Source organism: Podarcis muralis, chromosome 12, assembly GCF_964188315.1.
Source record: "Podarcis muralis chromosome 12, rPodMur119.hap1.1, whole genome shotgun sequence".
Taxonomy (NCBI): domain Eukaryota; kingdom Metazoa; phylum Chordata; class Lepidosauria; order Squamata; family Lacertidae; genus Podarcis; species Podarcis muralis.
The window spans coordinates 18610032-18629395 of record NC_135666.1 but is presented as its reverse complement, the minus strand read 5'-3'; the positions used below and the strand labels follow the sequence as shown (position 1 = coordinate 18629395).

Genomic DNA, 19364 nt, shown 5'->3' with positions numbered 1-19364 from the left:
ATCAGCCTCAGCCAGCTTACCCAGTTATGAAGGATAACAGAAGTCTAGCAATATTGAGAGAACCACACATTCTTAATCCCTGTTTTATTAAAATTTAGTTTAAACTAACCCAGATTATACTCTGGTTTTATGTTCTGGCTTGTTAACTAGTTTTGACACTGCACAGGTTGCTGACACTTATATATTTGATGGAGGAGGAGGCTTTTCCTATACAGGAGCAACAGTTGACCAGCCTATTCTTCACGCTCCTTTTATACATTGCTCCTTTTTATGCATTTAGATATCTTGATCAAGACTGAAAGACTTGTTGTGGTTGGCACAGAACCAAAAGAGCACCATGGTTCCAAACATAAAGGTTTATATAGTTTAAGGATATTGCTATGTTGAATATTTGTTTAGCAGCATGATTTCCTGCCTTTAAACCTCTTTGGCATCAAGCAGCACCCAAGAGAACCCCAAAGCAGCAAGTTCTCAAGCATGGTATTCGGGAAACAGGAAAAATAAGTAAAAATGAAAAATGCATTTTATTTTCATTAGGCTATCTATTTTCCCTGTTTAAATACCACAAATTTTTATTACATTCCAATACGCTCAACAAAGAAAACACACTGGAAGAGATATATTCGCTACTAATGAGGCAAAATGTAATATAAAAACAAAGCAAAAATAATTAGAAACATATATCAAGAAGAATCTATTATTTCTTACATAATAATAGTACACAGTTTATGTGCTTCAATGAGGCTTTCAAGCATATTAAGCAGTCTTACAAATTGCCAGGGCCAAATTCAGACCTTAAGTCTATGTTCTCAAACCCAGCTGATGGAATTGGGGGAGTAGGCTGAGGCTAGCATGTAAAAAAACCCAAAAACCCACCAATACATTTTTTGGCAGCAAATATAGTAAGATAATTATATGCAGCATGTAAAATGCCTGCTTTTGTCTGTGCTGAGATTAATGTCAATCAGTTTCACTGAGCGACTAGAATTTTGACCAATCTTATTTATATATATTTTTTCTCACTAGAGAATTTTGACCTATATATATATTCTTACTAGGAAGCCCCAAACACTAAGACGTATAGAAGGTGCTCCAGCTTCCTGATAATTGTGGCTGATGTGTGGTTGACCACTCATTTTCAGAAGGGATGGCCAGAACTGAGCACAATAGCACAAGTTATACCATACAAGCCATTTTACTTCCAATATTTTCTCTAATAATCCCAGACACAGAATTGGCCCATTTCACTGCTGCTGCTCACTGAGCTGACATATCCTTTGAGCTATCCACCATTGCCAGATCTCTTTCCTGGATAGTCAAAAGTCTAAGACAGCATATATGCTTTAATTAGGAGTTGGTAGAGAGATCCACACTTCAAAGCCAATCTAAGTTTGCATCCTCCAAGCGCGCTCTCTCTCTCTCTCTCTCTCTCTCTCTCTGTGTGTGTGTAGTTGTATGAGAAGGGATTCCCAAATTTTAATATGTATCAGAAGAAATCAAAAATAATGAAGCCAGTAATAATACATTCACTGATTAGCTTGCAATTTCCAAAATCTCATCATAAATTCCTCAACCCAGAAGTCAGTATAATGAGATGCCTAAATACTACTTCTATGCTTCTTTTCATGTGCCCCTTCCCCCTCCCAAAAGATTTACATGCAGGGCTAATGAGAAGACATGACATGAAACTTCAGTCTACTGCCAGCATGAAGTCTTTCCACAGGATGAATCTATATTCAAATGTCAATGATTAGTGCTAATATCCATACCTTACCAACAAAAGTCAATCAGGATGCCTAATTGCTTAAACATATCCAAAATGCATTTCAGCATTAAAAAATGGGGGGGGGGGGAGAGTATTAACATTAGCATTTGCTTAAGGCCAGAATCAGAGATACATGTACAAAATACACAAAATACTCCACCAAAACTGATCTGACATATTCATCTCATCCAGCCTCTAATTAATCACCAGCATTGTTTTGCTTTGTAGTCATTAAGCTCCCCTCCCTCTCCCAACCACATACAAGTCCCCCTACCCACCTGGGACAACATACAAATAAGAATGGAACTGTGAACATTTTTTCCTAATATAAGTTTGTTAGGTATAATGTCCTAGTTTACTTAATTTAGAGATTTCAGAATTATATCCCTGTTAGAAAAATCAAAGGGAAAAGAGCTTAAATAATTAAAACACCAGACGAAAGCATGTGTAGGCCCAGTGCGGTGTCACAAATTCCTGGATGATGGCAGATAGTGTTTGATGTCTAATGTTGCTTTGAAGAGTGGATAAATCAGCAATGAACTCTAATCACAAGGCTTCAAATTCTCTGTGGCACTAATGCACTGTAAATATTGATTTGCTTCTGGAGCTAAGGTGCATTTTAAATAAGCGCTAGAAATAGGAAATCTAACAACACACTGTACAATAATTTTTTACAAAGTCAAAGAAGCAGAGGAGAGAAATATCATAAAGATGTGCAGAAACCTAAGTACCGTATTTTTCGCTCTATAGGATGCACCAGACGATAGGATGCACCTAGTTTGGTGGGGAGGAAACAAGAAAAAAAAATCTGAATCCCAGAAGCCAGAACAGCAAGAGGGATCTGGCTTCTGGGATAGCCGCTGGGATAGCTGGTCTAGCTTTGCGCGAAGCCTTCGCAGGGCACGGGGAGCCTTCATCCCCGTGCCCTGCAGAGGCTTCGCGGGGCTATCCAAAAGCGCTCCCTCTAGCTGTTCTAGCTTTGTGCGAAGCCTCCCCAGGGCAGTGGGGTGCCTTCATCCCCGTGCCCTGCGGAGGCTTCTGGGACAGCCCACGAAGCCTCCGGAGGGCAGTGGGATGAAGGCACCCTGCTGCCCTGGGGAGGCTTTGCGCAGCTAACCCCGAAGCTAGAATAGCGAGACGGAGCGCTGCGCAGCGCTCCCTCTCCCTGTTCTGGCTTCTCGCTTAGCCGCGCAGCCTGCCTTCGCTCCATAAGACGCACGCACATTTTCCCTTACTTTTTAGGAGGGGAAAAGTGCGTCTTATAGAGCGAAAAATACGGTAGCTGCGAAAACATATTTATTGCTATCAACTCAACAGTATTTAGATAAACGAAATATGAGAAGGAAATTTTGTGTGCCTGAACAGAAGAGCAGGTTTCTGATTAAGTAAGCTATTACCTGTGGTTAAAACCTCAAAGGATAATAGGATTTGCAAGATAACAAAGTGGAGATAGTGACTAGAAATAATTTCACAGTAGCAAGTTGAATGGTAGTAATAAGAAGCGTGCTTTTGCATGAACATGCATCTACCTTCCAGTACTTGTGGTGGGTTGAACTGAATTCTGTCTTGGAAAATAAATCCCGTTTGACCTCAGCCGAACTACTACTAACACTTCCTTCCCCATTCCTACGCTTCATTGTAATTATCTTATACTTCTTATATTCTGCCCTTATATCTTGCCCTTATCAGAGCCAAGGGAGATGAACAACAATGGTACAGCATTAAAACAAAGTAAAAGCACAACAAAGTACTGCAGAAAGAAACCACATTTATATTATACAAATCTGAGTACAAATGATATATCATTGAGGGCCACAAACCTGCCAGGACAAATAGGTCTCAAGTTGCTATCAGAATGCATATAACAGGTGAGACAGTATGATCTCAGTAGGGAGGAACCCAGAAAAACTCTGCCATATGGAATAGTGAGGATGCAGTGGAGACAGCAAAGTGCATGAGCTGTATACCTAATTCTTAATCCTGGCAATTACCTATAGATACTAGAGTTAGGTGCTATGGAGATGTTCAGAGAAAAGTGTCGAAGATCTGTTTGTTTGTTTAAGTTGAAGCATGCGGCAGAATGCTTTACAAATAAAGAAATAGATGGATGGGCAAACACTTCCATAAGGATGCCACTTAATTTGGTATACTCTCAATGAAAGAGCACTAACTTCACTATTTTTTAGTAGAAATGGAAGAAATGTTCTTAAGGTGAGCAACAGAATTTAATCCTAAATGTCCAAATTCAACAATGTTTTTGGCTTGGCTAAGCCACAACATATAGATCCCAACCACCTCTTTGTAAGCCTTTCTTGCTTTGCCTCAGCTGCCAAATATTCAACAGCTGAATTTGCAGGCATTTAGTTGGTTTGTCTTCTCTGCCCACCACTCCCCATTTCAAATTTCAGCCATATAACTCTGACAACCAAGCAAATCAAATTCCATGCAACAGCAGTTTCCTAGGTAACCAAGCACAGACACCAACTGTGCAAAGGAAAAGCATGAAGAACCTGCAGCATCCAACCAGGGTGTTAAACAAAACAGGTATATATAAATCGCTGAGAACACTGTTGATGTTGATGCTGGCCATTCTACAGTGCATAACATTTGGGGTTTTATCCATTCATACTTCTCAATATACCCTAGTCCTAACCATCCACAAATGCAACTATTGCTAATGGCGATGTTTGGTTTGATGTCAGACCACATAAGCTATAGACACAAATTATGGCACCCTCTAGGCAAGATTGGGAAACCTGTGGCACTTCAGGTGTTGCTGGACTGCAACTCTCATAACCCCTGAGTCATTGGCCATGCTGGCTGGGGCTGATGGGAGCTGGAATATGACAAATTCTGGTGGTCCAGAGCCTCCTTCTCCCTACAACACCCATGAATCCAGCTGAAGTATGCAGGATCCTTCCTCCCAACACTCCAGCTTGGTTTGGCAACTAAGATCTCTCATATTCAAATCATTGGAAGTTAGTGTTTCAATGGAACAATATTCCTACATCAGACATTTTTGGTTTGCAGTATTTGCCTTTTGATACATTGCTGTACACATAGGTATGTGTAAGAGAGCAGGAGGTAGAAAGAGACATTTAGCAGGACTCAACTACTTAAAAGAATTTAATGCTGTTCTTAACTTTGTCATAGAATTACCCAGATGTTTTAGTTTGCTGGTCTCCATAACATGAATACTGTAAGCCTATTTACCAGATGCAGATAAAAATATATATACTTCACAAACAACACACATTTTAATTTTAGGAGGCCACAAAAAAAGAGATGAGGTTTTTACCTTTTTGGAATATATACCTGTGCAGCATTTAGTCTACAAACCTTCTTTCAAATCTTTTAATAGGAAAAGTATCTACACAGCAGATTAAACAAGAGAGCTGCATATGAAAGAAATACAGACATCTCTTAGCCTAGTGAAGTAGCTACTGTAACTCACCTGGGAAAACAATAGATTTAACAGTGCAAGTCTGAAACCCAATAGTTAACATTACAGTTTATAAAAATTCCTGATGCTACAGATACCCCTGTCCAGCCTATTGATTTTTCAATTTGTGTATTCAAATGAAGCTGACATTAGGGGACAGGATTGTACAGATGCAGGGGAATATTATACTACAGGAAATTTAAAATCAGAGAATGCCTGTATTTCTAAACGGAAAAGAGTGTGTGGGTCTGTGGGGGAGGGGGAGGGGTGTTTAAACTAGATTAAGAAACACTTTGGAAAAACATTGCTAATCAGAATAGGCAATGCAGGAATAAATGACCAATTCTGACTCAGTATAGGACAACTTTATACATTTACTGTTCCTTTGTATTCATAGGTAAAACACTGGGAATGACATCTCCTCTTGGAAAGTTTAACATCTATCACCACCTCATCATCCTGCAAAGAAGGGCAAGGAGCCTCACCTCACCCACTCTCAATCAAGTCCAGCTAAGCAACAGCCAGGTCACAATTTTAAGAACAGAAGAAACAGCTAAGAAATGAGAAGGAAGAAGAGGAGTTCAGGGATTTAAAAAGAATAATAATATAAGTTGTGTGCCTTTGTTGCTCAATTTGATCCTTTTACATGGTTCTGTACGTATTGTGGTATTTTATGCATTGTGACTTGCTGCTATTTTTATTGATCATTGTTTAGTAATTATTTACTGTAATTGCTAAGAGTGAATTTTAAATTATTATTTGCTGGTATTTTGAGAATTAATTTTATTGTGTGCTATTATATTCAAATGAATTATTGAATATTACTTTGATATTTTATTTAGTTTAAAGCTTGCAAGCCAACTTGTGTATTGTAATATAGAAAGACAGTATACAAATCAAAAGTAAAATGAAATGAACATAGAATTCTACAAGGCAGCCCTGTTTTGGGAAGTTTTTAATGACTGATGTTTTAATGTATTTTTAATCTTTTGTTGGAAGCCGCCCAGAGTGGCTAGGGAAACCCAGCCAGATGGGCGGAGTATAAATAATAAATAAGAATAACAATAATAATAAGAAGAATAAGAATAAGTTGTTGTTGTTGTTGTTGTTGTTGTTGTTGTTGTTGTTGTTGTTGTTGTTGTTAAACAAGGTATAAACGGTATCCCTCAATATATTCCTCAGAGTGGTTGTGAAGCCAAGTAGCTGAAAACCAAACTCTCTCCCCCACATTTTTGACTCCCTAGAAATATGCAAAAGTGACTGCAAAACAATTAACCCAAAAGGCAAATGTACATAGCAAAAATTGGTGTTTTGAAGAATTTTAAAGATATGATTAATGTGTACTTCCCGCCCCCCTTTCCCAACTGTTTTCTTTTTTAAAAAATTCAGGGTGAGGGGAGGAGAACATTCATTATCTACTAGTCACACTCAACACAGTTTCAGATCAGAAGCCAAACATTGGGTATCATCTGACAGTTTTAAGCCTGTACAGTAGAGATGGGGAAACTTTCTTTCTACAATTGATTTTGTTTTCATAGAAACCTACCAAAAGGAAATGCCTTAGAAGCCTTAGAAGCCTCACATTTCAGACACCAAAGACCGTTCAGACCCATGCCTAGGGATGTGGGTAGAATGTTAATTTGGTAAGCTAAATTTCACAAAATGTGGGGAGAGTGGCGCCTTACAAATGTGAAATCTGACTATCTGGAAGACAGGGTGAGTCAAATCCTCCCTGTAAACTTTTATCCCAGGACGAATTTCCCCATACCAGTGTGGTGGGTAAGTGGATTAAAAGATTGAATTTATGTTTGTTATGACCTTAAACAGAAGAATTGCCTTCCTGACTCAAACATTTCATTTTGTTTCCAGCAGTGGCTATGCTGGAAGCTCAGAGATGAGGCATGAAGTAGAAGACATGAAAATACCTACTGAGCCAGACAATCAATGCAGCTCAGTAATATACACATGAGCATTATACATCCTGGTGCTCCCAGATGCTGTTGGGCTATAACATTCATCAGCCCTTGCCAACATGGACAATGGATAGGGATGATGGGTGCTAGTGCCCAAAACATCTGGAAAGCATCAGGTTGGAGAAAGTTAATTTACACTGGCTAGCAGCAGCTCACTCAGCTTGCAGTGCAGAAAGATGGCATGAATTAAATAGAGGATCTCTTGCATGCAACTGAGCTACAGCCTTTCCCTTAGGCCATGAGCCGAGTGGAGAAACTATAAACCAGCCTCCTCCAAGCTGGCACCCTCCATATGTTGTGGACTATAACTCCCACATGCCCCAGCCTCCATGCCCAATGGCCATGTATTATGTGAGGTGTAGTCCACAACATCTGGAGGATACCACATTGGCTATACATGCCTTGCACCTTCCCCTGGCCTTTATAGTCAGCAACTGGTGCAAAAGATGTATATTTATTCTGAACATGGATGCTTCATTTCTCTTCCTTCACCTCCTCAGACTGCTCAGACCCTTCCCCATCCTCCCAACTATGGCTCCTGCCTTGAGGAAGGCACAAAACCCCACAAATTGCTACCCCTTTCCTCTGGTTCAGCCTCTGGCTCTGCTACCTCTTCCATTCGCTCCTCAGAACCCTGCTAGTTCCTGACACATTTGTACACTAACTGGTTTATTATTAGGTCCCAATCTAATCAACTTGGGTAAGTTTGCACTATGGTTTAACAAGAAGCAAAGATCCAAAAATGTAGTTTGATCTTTACATGTTTCAATGAATCATGGTTTTTAGCTTAACCACAATCTGCTGTTCCTCAATATATAGATAAACTGTGGTTAGATTAAAGCAGGTAGTGGATGCTTCTGATCTTCTTCTCAAGAGCACACCAGAGGAAAATATAGCTATGAAACTAAGGCTGAAGCAGGCTCATTCATGTAACATTAACATATGGTTTTGCATTATGTTTAAAACACGCCAATGAATGAAGTACCTCGCTAAGATTTAAAAAAAGCTCACCATCGTACAATAGAAAGGAAACAAAATTCTAGTATTGTGCATATCCACACATCTCACTGCTATATAGCATTCATGAATAGTAAATGAATGCACACAGGTTCATAAGTGTTTGACAATTCCTATTCTAAAGAGTTCACTAGAAACTTTTAAGAGGAGAATCTCTAATTCCCTTAAATTACTGATAATGGCCCAAGCAAATGGAGAACAATTATGATGAAAATTGAATGCTACCCAAATTCCAATTTGTTGTGCCTCCTGAATTAATAATTTGTGCGTATTCCTAGTCTCCTGCAGTATAAACTAAATGCTGCCCCAAGCCATTTCTTTATTTATGCAGCTTCCAAATAATGCTCATTATCACTATAATAATCATATCCCCTTATATCAAGTCTGTATGCACCACTTTGCATTTAATAAACAAACTTAAAATTATTAGTTGCATTTATTATTCAAAACAGTCTTGGTATGGAAATTAGGTAACAAAGTTAATGCCCAGCCCACTAGTACAATCTACAAATTGTACAGAAGTGGCAATAAAATTTGAGTGCGTTGGTGGATAGCGAAATCAGATTGTCTGCCATGACAGTCTATCAAGAGTTATTCTCACTTCGGGGAAAACATGGGATTCTGGTGGTTTTTTTGTTTTTGTTTTAAAGGTAGACCATGCAACCATGCAGGTGTGGTATAAATCCCCCGTTTTAAAAGTATTATGTTTACATACATTACTCTTCATTTAAAAATCTGCCTATTCCTTCAATAGGGGAACAAGGCAGCCTAACAATATGAAAGCCAGGCCATGTTCCTCCAACCCATAACTACAAGCTGGAGTCAAGGAAATTTTTAGAGAGAAGCAGGGTGGTACCAAGAATGGTGGAAGCACAAATTTGTAAGATAAAAATTTAAAAAAATCTGAAGACTGTGGACGTATGAATAGCCTTACTTTATCAGGCCAAAGGCTCATCTAGTCCCGCAGCCTCTTCTCACAGTGGACAACCAGATGTCAACCGGAAGCCCACAAATAAATACATCAGTGCAACAGAACTCTCCCCATTTGTGATTCCCAGCAATTGGTAAGCAAGCAGGGATATTGACTCTAACAGTGGAGGCAGAACATTGTCATTCTGGCTATTAGGCATTGGCAACCTTATCCTCCATGAGTTTGCCTAGTCCACTTTTAAAGTCATTCAAGTTAGTGGCTATCACTACATCCTGAGGGAGTGAATTCCAGTTTAATAATGGGCTGTGTGAAGAACTTTCTTTTGTATGTCCTGAACAGGGAATGAAATGGATGGATAGATTGAATAAAGCAATAGGAGAGACTAGACACTATACTGGGACAGTGAAATGATCCACTGCAATAAAGGGTGTATGGGGTGTTAAGAGAGGGGTATTATCTCTGGTGGAGGATTTGCCATCCTCCTTCTGGGGTAGTCGGCCTACCTTTGGTCCCCACCCTGTTCTCAGCTCTCACCTGTGGCTCCTAGAAGCTGTCAGCATGTGATAGTGACCATACCCCAAGAACAGCTTCGACTGGCCAGCAAAACCAGGTGAGGGTATCAAACCCTCATTCAGTTAGGGACTTCCTCTTTATGCAAAGACAGGCTCTGACAGATTGAGTTACTGACAGGTGGCACTTTTTAGTGCTTTAGTCTCCCACTGAGTTGTCTCTAAACCATTATTATTTGCAGCAGACATACAAATAATCCGTCTTAAATGTGCATTAAGCTTAGAAAACCCCAATTTTCTCACAGACAACTGGCAAATGCCATGAAAGGCAAAACTTGTCACATTTATTTTTCTGTGAAATATTCACTTGCATTCTAATTGGGAGTGCCCATGTAAATGACATGAAAAATTGTTTGTAGCCAGCCGTCAACAAGAAAAAAAAGGGAGGGTGCCTGGCAGAGGACAAGGGAAATGCGTAGTTGTTTATGAGTGCATGTCATCCCCTAATAAATACTAATGCTCTGCAGTTGGCCCCCTTGAGTAGAAAAATAATGTTGATGTTGGGGTCTAGAATTGCAGCTTTCAACATGCCCACATAGGAAGCTGCCTTGTAACTGAAGAGGATTATTTATCCGTCTAATTCACTGCTGCCTTTTCTGTATTTAAGGAGCTCTTCTGGGTCTTATGCCCCTGTCTTTCCCATCACTTGCCACCTGAGCCTTTTAACAGGGAATGGCAGGGATTGAATCTAGGACAAAGCATGTACTCTGCCACAAAGCTATGGTCTGTCCTGCTGATGTCATGATGCTTATTGACTGCACATTTTCCTTCATCAGGAATAGATCAGAGTTCTATTAAAAAGCTGTCATCATCCCCAGCAGCTTAGGCTAAAGGTTAGCTGCTCTGCTTTTGGGACATAGCTTATAATAATAAGAATAATCGGATGCCTTCATCTGACCCACCTGCAACAAAACAGGTCTCACCTGTATCACTCTTTACAGCCACTGCAGGCGCTGTAACTTTCCAATAGTTTGACTTCGCCCCACAGGCACACTCTTCCATTGTCTCCCGAGACAGATGGATGCCAGCACAGTACAATAGGAACATAAGAAGTGCTAACAGGCCCTCTAGTCCAGCATCTACAATTGCTAATGGGCATTGGTTACTTATTACTTATGTATCCTTGACCCTAAAGTTCCAGGGCAGGTGACAGCAATTTAAAATACAGTTTAAAATTAATTATAATCACAAGAATAGGGCATCCAGAGTAAGGAGGTGGTCAAAGGCCAAGGTAAAGAGGTGGGACTTTAGTATACAATGTTAACTGTATAGTGAAGATGCCAGGCTCTTAATATATATATCACACAGATTATAACCATGTCTTCATTGCTAGTTGGCCTCCTCCTGTCTCAAGAGACAATGGAGTGTGACTTCGGGTGCAAGCCTGGGCAGTGTATATGGAGGTCCTTGCCTGCACAGATGACAAGATCCCCCTCTAGGCCTTTTTAATGTGGTCCAAAGGAAAGCAGAGCAATATATTTGTTATAAAATATTACAACAACATTTTAAAATTTATTTAATAAAATTTTGCACTACTTAGAATCATAGAATTGTAGAGTTGGAAGGGACCATGAGGGTCATCTAGTCCAATCCCCTACAACGCAGGAATCTTTTTGCCCAACGTGGGACTCGAACCCACAACCTTGTGTCTCATGCTCTACCGACTGAACTATCCTGCAGGCTCACTTGATTGTTTTTTTTTAAAAAAACAAAAACCTCAAAGCAGTTTAAAAATAGAATATGAATACCAAACTGCTGTGGAACAAAGAAGGGAGAGACTACTGCCTTTGTGTCTTGCTTTGGGGCTTCCCAGAGGCACTGTGATTGGTCATTGGAAAATGGAATGCTGGATTACATGGGCGCTTGGTCTGAACCAGAAGGACTGTGATGTAGAGGATGCCCACTAAATCTTAGGGCTTCTGCTGCAGCACAATAAAAGAAGCCATCCCTGAAGTATGATAGCAATGCATCTAAAAGAACATGTCACAGCTATATAAGCAACAACTTAGACCAACAGGTAATTTCAGTTCCAAATAACTACTGCTTTTGCAATTAATGCACGGATAAAATGCATGCTAGAGTACACCTTAGCGAAAATTAAGTTTAGTGCAGAATTCAATTTTCTTTTTGGAAACCAAAATCTAGGCCAATCACAGCATAAATATAAGCTCTGCATGAAATTAGCCCAATTTAAATGCATGTATGCAGATGCTAGCATTGTTCAACTAATTAAGGCAGTCCAGTTGCACTTTTTAAAAAGAGGGATTGAAATTATTTTATTGAGAGCATGAGTTTCTGTAGACAATTACCAACTTCATGAGATACTAGAATGAAACTCATTTATGGCCTAATTATCTAAACACTTCTAACTAAATTTCATGAACTAGTGTAAAGCATTTGATGAAATATTTCCCATTTGTTTAAACTACAATTTATTAAACTGAAAGACAACTCCAATGAAATGGATGCTGCCTAGGGTTGCCACCTGTGGTCAGGCAAAATAAAGGAGAGGATGGGCAAAATAAGGGTCAGGTCAGGGGGGAATTAGGGGGCTAAAAATTCCTTTATCTGGTGCAGAAATGACTTCAAAGCAATCCATTACAATGGCACATGGTGTTTACAATGGGGGGAAACAGGCCCATGCAACATAGTGACACCCGTCTCTCCCTCTCTCAGAGTCACCATCACCGACTGCACACAGAACTCCCACCCCCGCTCTCTACCAGGGCCGTGCAAACCCCCTCTCTTGCTCTCCAACACACCCACCACCCTCCCTGCCCACGCAAAACCCAAGACTCCACTGAAGCTATAATTTTGATGTATGCTATTTTTGCTTTTATGCTGCTCCACTAGTTTTTAAGTATTAAACATGTCTAATAGGTATGTGGCTACAATGCTTGGATTGTTAATGTTGTATTTTGATTTTGTTTCATCATGAGCCAACTTGAAAGGATTTTGGTACTAATAAGCAGCATAAAAACCACTGTAGTCATTAATGAAAAAAATAAAATGGACCCAACTGTCTGACCTGGTAAGGAAACCTACTAGGTTAAAGCTTTAGCTTGAGCCCACTGAATACTACTGGGTTGGTGCTGAGGTAAATTCCCAAAATCTTAATTTGCCATACTTCATGGGCCTGTCTCTCTAAACTCCATAACTGCTTCATATCTGAATGGATAAAATAAAAAGTGGGGTGGTGGATAATCCTGCCAAAGGAAAGCAAAAAGCTAATTCTCAGCTAGAGGACATAAAATCCAGCATATAGAATATTGCAGTACTGTACAAGACAGTAAATCATACATTTTCGCATCTAGAAAGCTAAATCATGGAAGCTGACAGTTAAAGCTGTTTAATGCATTACATATATCAAAGCTCAACAGCAAAGAGTTTAATGGTAAACCTGACCCACATAAAGAAATGCAAGTTCTGCCTGCAATCATCAAAATGAGAGATAAGTGAGCTCCCCCAGGCTCAATTTGGATTGGGATTGGCAACTGCAGAGAATGCTCGGAAAAAAGGTTATTTTTCCTGAGAATTTAAATTTGCAGGGCTGATGTGAGTCCCAAACCTCCTCTCCCATGAGCTTCCTTCGACTTGTCATTAATGGCAGTGATAGTTGCCATGGCCATAGCAGTGGGAATGGATACCACTCTCCTTTCTTAAATTTTACCTCTCTAGAGTCAATTTGAGAAGCAAGCATGTGCCCATCCCTAGTGAACTCAATGTACAAAAAGGGTTAAATCTGTATCTTTTCTCTCTTTACCTAACGCTTTTCCTGCTTCTTACAGAGATACCTCAAAGCAGCTTACAAACCAAACATTGACGCATTCAAGTATGTGTGCATTCCACAACAAATCCCTAGAAAGTAAAACATCCAATAACTATATAAAAACATGCCTAAAATAAATTTGTGCGAGAAGATTAAACACTGGGGACCTTTCAAGGAGGCCTTGCAAAGCTGAAATTCAGCCAGCAAGGAAGCTCTGTATCAATACATCAGTGGTTTTTTACTTCACAGCCTGAAGACACTATGGGTAGGACTTACCTTAATGTGTGTGCTCATGACAAACTGTTGTTATAAAATTATTAATAGTAATATCATTTATGTGTTGCTTTCCCCAAAAAAGCTATCAAAGGAACCTCCATATCTAATATATAATCATGATCATCGTCATTATACATTAATACCCTTTCTTCCAAGTGGAACACAAGTACCTAGGGGCCCTAGGTGGTCTCCCATCTAGGTACTGACCAAGCCTGCTTAGCTTCAAAGTTGCTGTGCAATGTGCTTTTAGATAATAACCCTGGATCCAGCCTAGGACCACATTAACCTATCTTTGTCACAAACATGTCACAAATACTGGGCCAGTAGCTCTTCCTGAGTCACGCTTCTTCCATTTCAAGATGGACAGGGATTACTTGCTTAGAAATATCTTGCTACTTTTGGGGGGTGGAGAGAAGGGGAGAAAAGATAAAAAAGCAAACTCAAAATGGGATTGCAAAGCAATTTCTCACACTAAAGGGAAATGAAAAATAAATACAGTCAGTATAGATAAACAAAAAAAAAATTCTTATCAAGAGCTGCAAAAAGGAGCGATTTTTATCTGCTGGGCTTCGGTGCTTACAAAATCACGCATGAGAGAGGCTAGCAGAAATTGTCATCACCAGTTAAAGGTGGTAGGACAGCACCTGGCTTTATTTTAAAAGAAAGTGAATTTATGGAGAAGGTAAGGAGATACGTGACCTACTAAATTAAATGCTAAATTTCTGGGGAACTGTTTCTGGCATGTGATTCATATGACTAGATGCAGTTTTTCCTCTCCTGCTTTTGGGAGGGTGGGTGTTACTTTTCACGGAAGAGGCTAACATAGACGGCTCCCTAGATAGCTCAGGGAAAAGAAACAGCTGTGCTCCAGCCCTGGTTTGTTATCTGCTTCAACTCTCCCTTGATGAGACAGCACCACAGGGTGTATCCACAGATGAAATCTCTCGGCCCACCTACTCACGCTTCTCTGGTCTCAAGGGGATGACATCTGTTTGTGAACGGAAGAGAACAACACAAACCGCCTGCTGTGGGTGGTTCCTTTTCAGCTTCATCAACACCTCAGGCGAATGGTCTCTGTGGGGCTTCACATGACCATCAAACTCATAGAAGCTGCTTAGAATTAAGCTTTTCCCATGCCACTGCTAATGGCAAACATAAAACAAAACAAAGCCCAGTAGCGTTGCAGTGATGTGCAAAATCCCCACTATTCGGTGCAGTGCCTGAACACAAGCACAAGGCTAGGGTCAAGGAGCTGGCACACTTAGGAAATTCAAGTCCAAGTATTGGTGTGAATTGGCCAGTCCTCCTTCAGAAAGCCAGTCAGCCACAGAAGTCAAGATAAGATACCTGCTAAGTCTACTCTGGAGATAGAATTTAGTACTGTTTATTTAGTTAGTTGATTTATATCCTGCTTTCTGGCTAGTGTCCTCAAAGAACCTCATGACATTTTGAAAACACAACAGATACTTGAAGAACCACATGCTCACAAAACTAAACATGGAAGCAGGAGATGGTAACAGTTGCTCCTTCACCCCGGGCAAATGGTGTCACAGTTGACCTTGTGCTGAAAGCAATGCAAAGCCTCTTCAGGGCAGCAGGAGGAAGGCTCCCCCTGCCCTGAATAGGCTTTGTGTGGCTATCACTGAAGCCAGAACAGCAAGAGGGATCGCTGTGCAGCAATCCCTCTTGCTGCTCTGGCTTCAGCGATAGCTGCACAGCCTGCATTCACTCCATAACACACACACACACATTTCCCCTTACTTTTTAGGAGGGAAAAAGTACGTCTTATAGAGTGAAAAATACGGTAGATCCAGGCCAGGCTGGGGAAGAATTTGGCATATCAGGTACAGACAATATTACAATGCATGAAAAGAGCCAGGGTAGAACCACTTGTGCAACAGTAGAGCCATAATGGGACAAGAACATAAGAAGAGCCTGCTGGATCAGGCCCATGGTCCATCTAGTCTGGCATCCTGTTCTCACAGTGGCCAACCCTTTGTCTGTGGGAAACCCACTAGCAGGACCCAAGCACAAAAGCACTCTCCCCTCCCGTGGTTTCCAGCAACTGTTATTCAGAAGCATTATTGCCTCCGACTGTGGAGGCAGAGTACAGCCATCAAGCAGAGTAGTTGCTTTGTGGTAACACACAGTTGGAAAGGGAGATGAGGGTCATTTAGTCCAACCCCCGGTCTGATGGAATATGGCCAGGGATGGGTCAATAAATAAAATGTTGGGCTGGCTCTGAAGTTTACTAACCTTTTAGACCAGCAAAACCAGAGCGCAAACCATTTCCAGTAGTGATTTAAGACTTAACAAAAAGAATGGAAGAAGAAAGAAAGAAAGAAAGAAAGAAAGAAAGAAAGAAAGAAAGAAAGGAAGGAAAGGAAAGGAAAAGAAAAGAAAAGAAAAGAAAAGAAAAGAAAAGAAAAGAAAAGAAAAGAAAAGAAAAGAAAAGAAAAGAAAAGAAAAGAAAAGAAAAGAAACAGGCATTTACTGGTGGGGGATAAGCACTGAGATATTTTAGTTACACATTTTATCTCTTATGTTTTAATATAAGGATGATCTGAAGATTTAATGAGTTGTTTTATATTCCCTTGCTATTTTTTTAAGCTGCCCAGTTTCTTCACTTCTAAATATACATAAACTCTTAATGAGAAAGGAAGGACAGACATCTCTAAACCACTTCAAATGTTTTAAAGCTTGCACAGCTACATATTTAGGAGAAAAGCTCTTGTTTGCTATCTGATGGCAAGCGATCACATTTATGGTATTTAAATTCAGTCCTCTGAAACAAACAAGTTGGTTCACAGGCAGTGCCGCTGCGGCTGAACTGTCATTGCCTGACATCCTGTCTTATCTGCCAAATTGCTCATTAGGTTTGGCAATTTTCACCTGCGCCTCCAGTTTCTACATTTCAGCAGGGAATAAGCATCAGTTTGCTTCAACCCATCTTCCACAGCAAGCTCCCTATGTACATCCTCTGTAAAGTACACAGATACCCACTTAGTAATGATAAAAAATGCACTTTTATCTAGTACACAGTTACTCTAAACTAAAAAAATGCAGCAGCAGAAAATTTAGTTTAGGTAATATTTTATATAAAAATAGATGTTAAAAACAAGGAGATAAGAAACTTTTAAAAAAGGAAGGAAGGAAGGAAGACTTGTAGTGTTTCTATACAGAATAGCACAAAGACTTTATTTCCCAGTATTATTCTTGATTTGTTGCAAAAATCCAATCTAAGCCATCTCTCCATGCACACAGTACATGGTTATTGCAGAGAATGCATGGTTTTATGTCTTGTGCATAGGGGGTAATGGCAGTCCAGATGCATATTACTTTCTCAGCTGGAGCTGATCTAGCTAACCTTTTCCTTTCTAGGGAAGGTGGTACAATTTAAACACAAACCAAAAAAGTGGGGGGGGGGGAGACAAGGCAACCTGAACAAAGGAAGATGAAAATCTCAGCAGATCATTCAGCCTTAGCTTAATACGCCTAGACAGTGCGTCGAAACAGAGGCTGCTCTGTTACCCCTCAGATGCATGCAAACAGCAGAACAAAATGTAGGCTTTGCCACATGAGCTGCATTGTCAAAAGGTGTAGCCCATTTGGTACTTAGAAAAAGCATACTCAGGGCAGGCGGAGGCGGGTGGGGGAATAATAAAATTGCAAAGCACCAAAGGAGAAAAAGAGAAATATCTACAACTGCTACCAAACAATTTCGGATGGAATACTGTTTTTCATTTGGTAGAAGTAAAATATTCACCACCAACCCTACAATTAGCTGGAAAATTACAATAATTACAGCAATTTTGCATCCCATCTCCAATCTAATTAATAGATATATGATCTTGTCAACATGTAATAATCAGGATCTGCAACTACCATGAAACTGGATGGGTTTTATGAGCTGAATAGAAGCTGAACAGTATAAGAAGGTAATTATTTGAAATCCTGAGAATACCATTTGTATGCCATGCTTCACTTCACAAGTTAAAAAGGAAATACAATAGGGATATTATTTCTATTTTCAAAGTATATTTAAATCAGGTATTTGAAATCGGTTTGCCTTAATGTCAAATCATGCTGCTGGTATGGCTCCAATTACCCACAGGGTGCAGCATCCTGAAGAACAAAAAATATTCCACAAAGAAAGGAAAGAAATTCTTTTAAGTTGTACACAGAACATTGCTTTTGATTTTCTAGGATATCTGTGCCAAAATATTTCGCACATTTCTTCCCTGAGCATAAATGTCATGCAAATACATTGTCTAAGTTAGTCTCTTTAAACAGTTTTCTGCAATGTGCTATATTTTCAGTATAGAGGACAAGCAGTAGATGCACATGACAGTTAATGGGGATGAAGGTTCAAACCAATTGCATTTTTAAAGAATCAGGGGTAGAAGAGACTATAAAAAGTCTGGCTTAACCCTAGCCTAATCCCTCAGCTGTAAGGCAGATCCATGGACCCACAATTTGGTAAAGGAACAACCTAAGCTATCCATATCAGAGTACAGTATGTCACAAACAGTGAGTGCCCCCTTTGTGCAATTTTAGAGGTGGGATCATCTTTAAGGATGGTCCTGGTTGCGGGCAGGCCCCCAGGCCGGTTCCTCCCCCCCCCCCCCCGGCATGGACGGAGCAATGCCGTCATGCCAGGGTGGCACCACAATCACCCCAGCTTCCTGGCCAATCACTTTTGTGTGGGGTGATCGTGGAGGGATATAAAAGTGGCAGCATGACGTGTGTCAGGCACCTGCTTCACACTGCCGAACACCCACCCACCCTTTATTTTAGATGTCCTCTGGCCTTGCTTTGGATTTTGGTTGGTCGCGTGTCTTGGGACGGGGGCCAGGTAGGAATTTTTCCATTTGGAAGATTGGCACTGGCCACTTGGTTTTTCCCTACCTCTTAGCAATCGTCACAACTTTGTAAGGTTTGGCGGTTAGGCATTGGCTCATTGATTTGTGGGGGAGGGGAGGTCAGCCATCGCCTGCCCCTCCATTGACCAAGGGCATTCCGTTAAAGGAATCCAGGGCCTGGATCCTGTCCAAAGTCTGCTTGAGGGACTAGGGCCATGCCAGGCCTCTGGGGACACTGAGGAGAGCTACAGGCAGGTTACCCCGGTGTGGCTTCCTCTGTGGGTGGTTTACCCTTACTGACTTCCTGCAAAGGGGGCAGGAGTCCGATATAGTCCTTTGCCAATGCCTAAGCCAATACCGCTCATATTTCTGTAATCAATAAAGTTGTGGCCTAAAATTTTCCCAATAACTTTAAACCAAAATTCTGCGTCAGTGTGAATTTTATTCTAACGAGGGGCTGGACTCTCATCATCGCTAGCTAACAGGACCAGTAGTCAGGGATGATGGAAACTGTAGTCCCAAAACAGCTGGAGGGCCAGGTTTGGCCACGCCTACCTTAGATCAACCTTCTCTGAATGCAGTGCTGTCTAGCTGTTTTGGACTACAACTTTCATCAGCCCCAGTCGGAGCTGTTGTAATCAAAAGCATATGGAGAGTAAGTTGGAGGAAGTTGATCTAGATGATATGTTGGCAACACTCCTCAGCTGACAAGCTTATCAAGCAATAAAGTTCAGTCTCAGCTCATCCTTGCAACCTTAGG

The 19364-nt window shown here is 40.6% G+C and overlaps 1 protein-coding gene across 6 annotated transcripts in view; it reads right to left on the bottom strand.

Annotated features, from left to right (window-relative positions):
- The window catches only part of PARD3 (par-3 family cell polarity regulator), a 547141-nt gene that overhangs the window by 328509 nt on the left and 199268 nt on the right, over positions 1 to 19364 (bottom strand). The gene's annotated exons all lie outside the window — the stretch shown is intronic.